Here is a 5,825-nt window from a genome sequence, read left to right as displayed (position 1 = left end):
CCTAGCATGTTTCTCTATCTTTTCAACAAGATTTGTAAGACATAATCCAACTCAAGCCTTGTTAGACCTTGCATATTGTTGAATAGGGAAAACCCAAGTCGACTTGTAGGTGTTGTAAAGTCCTAACCGACTCGGCTCCGAGACGTTAGTTTCCCCAAGAAGTGGTTTATCATGCATGTAGTTTAATAGGAAGAATTAAGTCGACTTTTAGGTGTTGAAAAGTCACAAATGACTCGGCTCCGGGACCTAAATCTTCTTATGAATTATAAGACATGAACTAACTTAATTCCAACAATAATAATTGCTTGCATCCACATAACTCATTTATGCTATCTCACAATGATTCCCTTATGATCCCATGACATCCTAGTGCTTTTAATCATTTGTTTACATCTTTTGATTTATTACTTGCTTTACTTTATTGCTTTCATTAGTTTAGACTCATCAACTTGAAACCCCAACAATTGTGACACTAGCTTAAATTGAGATAGATAGACTTAGGACCCAAAGCACACCGTCCCGTGGATCGACCTCGACTTAACCACTAACTAGTTGTTTGTTGAGTTTATAAATGTGTTTGATTGATTGACTCATCACCCGATCTAAGGTCAATATTTGAAAATATTTCGGCTCCACTAAGTTGGTCAAACAAATAATCAATTCTTGGTAGAGGGTACTTTTTCTTGATGGTGACGTTATTCAACTCCCTATAATCGATGCATAGCCTTAACGTCCAGTCCTTCTTCTTTACAAAGAGAACCGGTGCTCCCCATGGTGAAACACTCGGTCTAATGTAGCCTTTATCCGCCAACTCCCAAAGTTTCTTCATTAACTCTTCTAATTCCTTTGGACCCATCCGGTATGGGGCCTTAGAGATTGGTCCCGTACCCGGTTTCAAGTCCACTCTGAATTCCACCTCTCTAAGTGGGGGTAACCCGGGTAATTCCTCCAGAAACACATCTTCAAAATCATTCACCACCGGTATATCTTGTGCATACGGTCCTTCCATACTAGTGTCCCATACATGGCACAAGTGCATAGGACACACCTTCTTCAAACATGTCTTCAAGGTCATCACCGAAACTAGCTTTATCTTTGGTTTGACTAAGCAACCTTTGTATGACACCCTAGTACCCTTGGGTCCTCTCAAGGCGGTCTTCTTTTGGTAACAATCTATGTTGGCTTTGTGTTTACTTAGCCAATCCATCCCTAGGATCACTTCAAACCCCTTTAGAGGGAACTTAAAGAGATTTGACGGAAAGTTGGTCTCATGCACCATGACCGACACTTCTTTATATACTTTTGAACATAAAATTGACTCTCCCGAAGGTAAGGACACGTAGTCAGGCTAATTCTCCCTCTCCAAATCCTAGGGTCGACACATGACTCTTAGACACGAAAGAATGAGTAGCCCCCGAGTCAAATAAAACGAAACAAGGATGAGAATTAATAAGGAATGTACCGGAGACAACGTGGGCATCCTCCTCGGCACTCTTCTTATCCATGGCAAAGAGCTTTCCCCTAGACTTGGGTTCACCTTGCACCGTGCTTGCCGATTAGGTTTGCCTACTTCCCGACGCATTGCCTCCCGTGAAGCTAGTCGCTCTATATGGAGCTCCCCGGTTGAAATTTCCCTGCTTGTTGCCGCCATTGAAGTTGGGGTTGGCGTTCCTCGGGTTGCTCCACGCCCCCGTACTCCGGTTGTTGGTCCCACTTTGAGAAGGAGTGTAGTACGAGTTTCCTTGCACGAACCTCCGGTTAAGCCCTCTTGGGGTGCTCGTGCACTCCACTTTATTGTGACCAAGTCCACCACAATTATAGCATCGAGGTCCTCCTCTTTCACTCACGGCCCTTTCGGTGTAGCTGACCGACTTCACGTAGCCACTTGTAGGCGTTCCTCCCGAGTAGTATCTAGTTTGATTGAAACTAGTCTTCTGGGGTTGGTAGCCTCCACTCTCACTTTCGACTTTCCTCTTCTCCCCCGATCTTTCCTTAGCCTCTTTGGCCATGCCGAGTAGCCTCTCCGTGTTCCCGGCCCTCTCATAGACCTATTTCACACTTGACACATCTCCGAGTTAAAGCTTCTCTAAGATCTTGACGGTAGTCCTCCTTAAAACTTGAGGGCCAAGTGGGATTGGCTAAGATGAATATCTTTTACGTATGTAGCTAGTTCGTTGAAACGGAGATAGTAATCTTGAACGGTCATAGCATCGGTCATGACAAAGCGATCAAATTCCGCCTGGAGTTTGCATCTTACATGCTCAGGAATGAATTCATTTCTCATCTCTACCTTGAAATGAGTCCATGATATTGCGGCCTCACCTCTTTCCTCATAAAATTTTCTCATAGCATCCCTCTCTTTATACCACCATCCCTCCGCGAGACCTCCTAAGTAAAAGGCGTCTTGCTCCACCTTAAGCTCCTCGGGGCACCTTACTACCTCGAATACATTATCCATTTCCCTCACCCAGTCGCTAAAGAGACAAGGCTCCCCAACTCCAAGGTACTTGGTGGGGCGGTGGCGCGAGATGGCGCTGCTCACGGCGGAGGCATCCATTGCCTTATCTCTCTCTCTAGTGACATTCCTAAGGGACTCGGTGAGGGCTTCATTTTGACCTATGAGTCGCTCCATAACCTCTTCGGATACGCAGGATGGAGGTGAAGGGGTCCTTGCACGGGTTCTCGGCATTATGTCTCTTCAATAAGCGTAACAATCGTCATTACATGCTCTAAATTAGGGGGCAAAAGGAATTGACCACAACACAGGTCCACTCGATCGAGTGTGGAATATCACTCGGTCGAGTGGTGTCCTACTCGGTCGAGTGACTCGGCTTACAAATAGTTTCCAGAAATCCCCCCCAAGTCCAGTCAGTCGAGTGGTCCTTATACTCGGCCGAGTGACACGCACTCGGTCGAGTGTCAAAGCTTATGGGATGTCCTAAGGGTCTGTAAATATATCCACTCAGTTGAGTGGCAAGGGCACTCGGTCGAGTGCCTTCTAGTCGACCGAGTCCATTTTTCCACTTGACCAAGTATGCATTTTAAGGGCTATTTACTCATCCCAACTCATATAAGTCCACATATAATCCTATTTGCATGTTCCTAAACGCATTCATGGGGAAAAATAGAGGCATTGATAGGACATACAACTCACATATGACGGCAATTAGTATATACTCACATTAACACATCCAACACATCCTTCATATTTGTAACATCATCAACATGTTATCACATATGATATTATCAAGGATGTAACAAATCCACAACATTAAACAAGGAATATGCAACAACCATATGCACTACACACGCCTCATTGCCCCCGCATAGTGACCGACTTAAGTTAAGAGGACAATGGGACAACATTGGGACGTCTCCCGAACTTGTTACAAGTTCTCTATGACTCAAACTGGGTTCATTTTAGATTGACTCACCCTAGCTCATTAATTCATTGGTTTAGGCTCTAAAACTGTTGCTCTGATACCACTTTACAACACCCCCATAAGTCGGGATCCTTTCCCTTAGGCATTCCCAACGCATGGAGACATTACAAGACTTGGTTTCCCAAGTTTGTAGTGCGAACAATCAAGTAATGAATTTCTCAACTCAATATAAAGATAAGTAAGTTGTAGATAGTTAAGTGGTTATAAGTTGAGGGATGCAAATACCATCCCAAATTATACAACCAAATTTAAATAGGAGTTTGAATGTCAAAAACTAAGACAAGTGTAAGTAGTGACAACAAGGAAGACCGCTCCCAAGCCCACGACTCAATATGCACACCTGTCACACTGCTCCCCATATGGGCGGAAATCACCATATGGTTCACCACAGACAATTCAAAACCCAATTGTTAGCTGAACGATATAAATGTTCAATGCATGCAATACTAAACTTACCTAATTATATGACAACGCAAGATGAAACCAAAAAGGTACGACGAAAAATAGGAATCACCCTCCAACAAACATCTCCACAAACCAGTGACCGGGACACGCCCACGACGCCACTATCACACAAGGTACTCGGAACACGTCGTACTAAATGTGCACATCCCCCTTGGAGTGGGAAGCTCCAAGGGTGATGATGTGACCATAATTGGCGCATATTTAGCCCCCGAATTACCCTTGTTTCCATGCTTTTTAGTGCTTATTTGGGTCATTTCTTATCTTTAGTTCTTTGTTTTGCATATTCTTTGAGATTTTGATCCCTTGGTAGGAAAGGAGTAAGAATCTTGCATTTTCATGGCAAATCGAGACTAAATTGATCAAATTCAATGACCAAGCATCAAGGAGAGACAAGATTAGAAGGCCTTTGTACATATCTTAGTAGAAGAGCAATGTTGAGAAAAGATCCTTGAGTCCCCAAGGAAATCCCCAAGGAATTTATGAAGAAAAGGGAAGAAAAGAAGAAGTTACCACGCTGACTGACAATCCGAGCGGATTGTCAACAATCCGCCGTCCCCGCCCTTGCACAATCCGAAGGCCCCACTGGAATCCGCTCGGATTCCCCTCAAAGAATCCGCCGGATTCCCAGAATCCGCTCGGATTCCATCGCCAAATCCGGCCGTCCCGACCTTAATCCGCCCGGATTCCTTCACAAAGACGGGTTGTCTTCTTCAAGCTACGAAAAGAGAAGCCCTTCTCTCCAAAAATACCGGCTTCTCCTTGCTCAACTTAAAAAGTGTAATTACTAGTTTAGCCCTTAGTTAACCCTAATGCATCCTCCCTAATTTTCACTATAAATACCCCATTAGTCTAATTAGAGGAGCATGTTCTTCTTATCAATAATTAGTGTAGTTAATATCAATCAAATCTCTCTTCAATATTGTAATCAAGTATTAATCAAGTTTTAATCCAAGTTTTAGTTCTTTAATCTCTCTTTTGTTCATCCTTTATTTTGGGTAATTGAAGATTATTTGGGTTATTATTGGGAGATTGACAACCTCTTAATCTAGCATTCAAGTACTTCTATTATTCTTGCTTTATTATTGGAATCATTAGTAGGTATAATCTCTTAATCCCTTTTTAATTATTGTTAATTACTTTCATTTATTCATCATGTTTCATATTGTTGGTATGATTGACAACCTTGCTAGCATGATCAACATGATAATGAGTGAGTAGTCTCTTAGCTAGGGTTAATGGGTGATTAGGGGAAACCAACATGGGGAATGATTCATGCTTAAATTAATATGCTTTCATATCTTATTTGCTTGCTTGTTTTGATCTCAACTCATGCACATGTTATATTTGATGAAATGCTAAGCCTATGAATCCTTGCATTTACTATCATCTCCTATCTTTTCAATGAGACTTGTAAGACATAACCCAACTCGAGTCTCATTAGACCATGCATGTTGTTGAGTAGGGAAGATTAAGTCGACTTGTAGGTGTTGTACAATCTAATCGATTCGGCCCGGGACCCAAACTTTCCTAGGATTGTAAGATATAACCCAACTCAATCCATCACAACAATAATTGCTTGCTTATAATTTGAGAACATGTTTGTATGATCATATCCCATGATTTCCCTATGACCCCATGACACCCTAGTGCCTTTAATCAATTGTTTACACCCCTTTAATTCATCTTGCTTGTTTATTTTCATTGTTATTCTAGTTTAGTAACCTTCTATATCAACCCAATTTGTGACACCCCTTAGACACCACTAGTTACAATAGAAATCTCATTTCAACTCCCGTCCCTTGGGATCCGACCTTTACTTGCCTATTTACTAATTGTAGAGTTGCTTGTTAAGCTATAAATTGTGTTTTGATTTGACCGTGACCAACGACCACATCTATTTACTTGTGAATACGAAAC

This window comes from Silene latifolia, chromosome X (assembly GCF_048544455.1).
Source record: "Silene latifolia isolate original U9 population chromosome X, ASM4854445v1, whole genome shotgun sequence".
NCBI classification, from domain to species: Eukaryota; Viridiplantae; Streptophyta; class Magnoliopsida; order Caryophyllales; family Caryophyllaceae; genus Silene; species Silene latifolia.
This window is presented reverse-complemented; position numbering follows the sequence as displayed.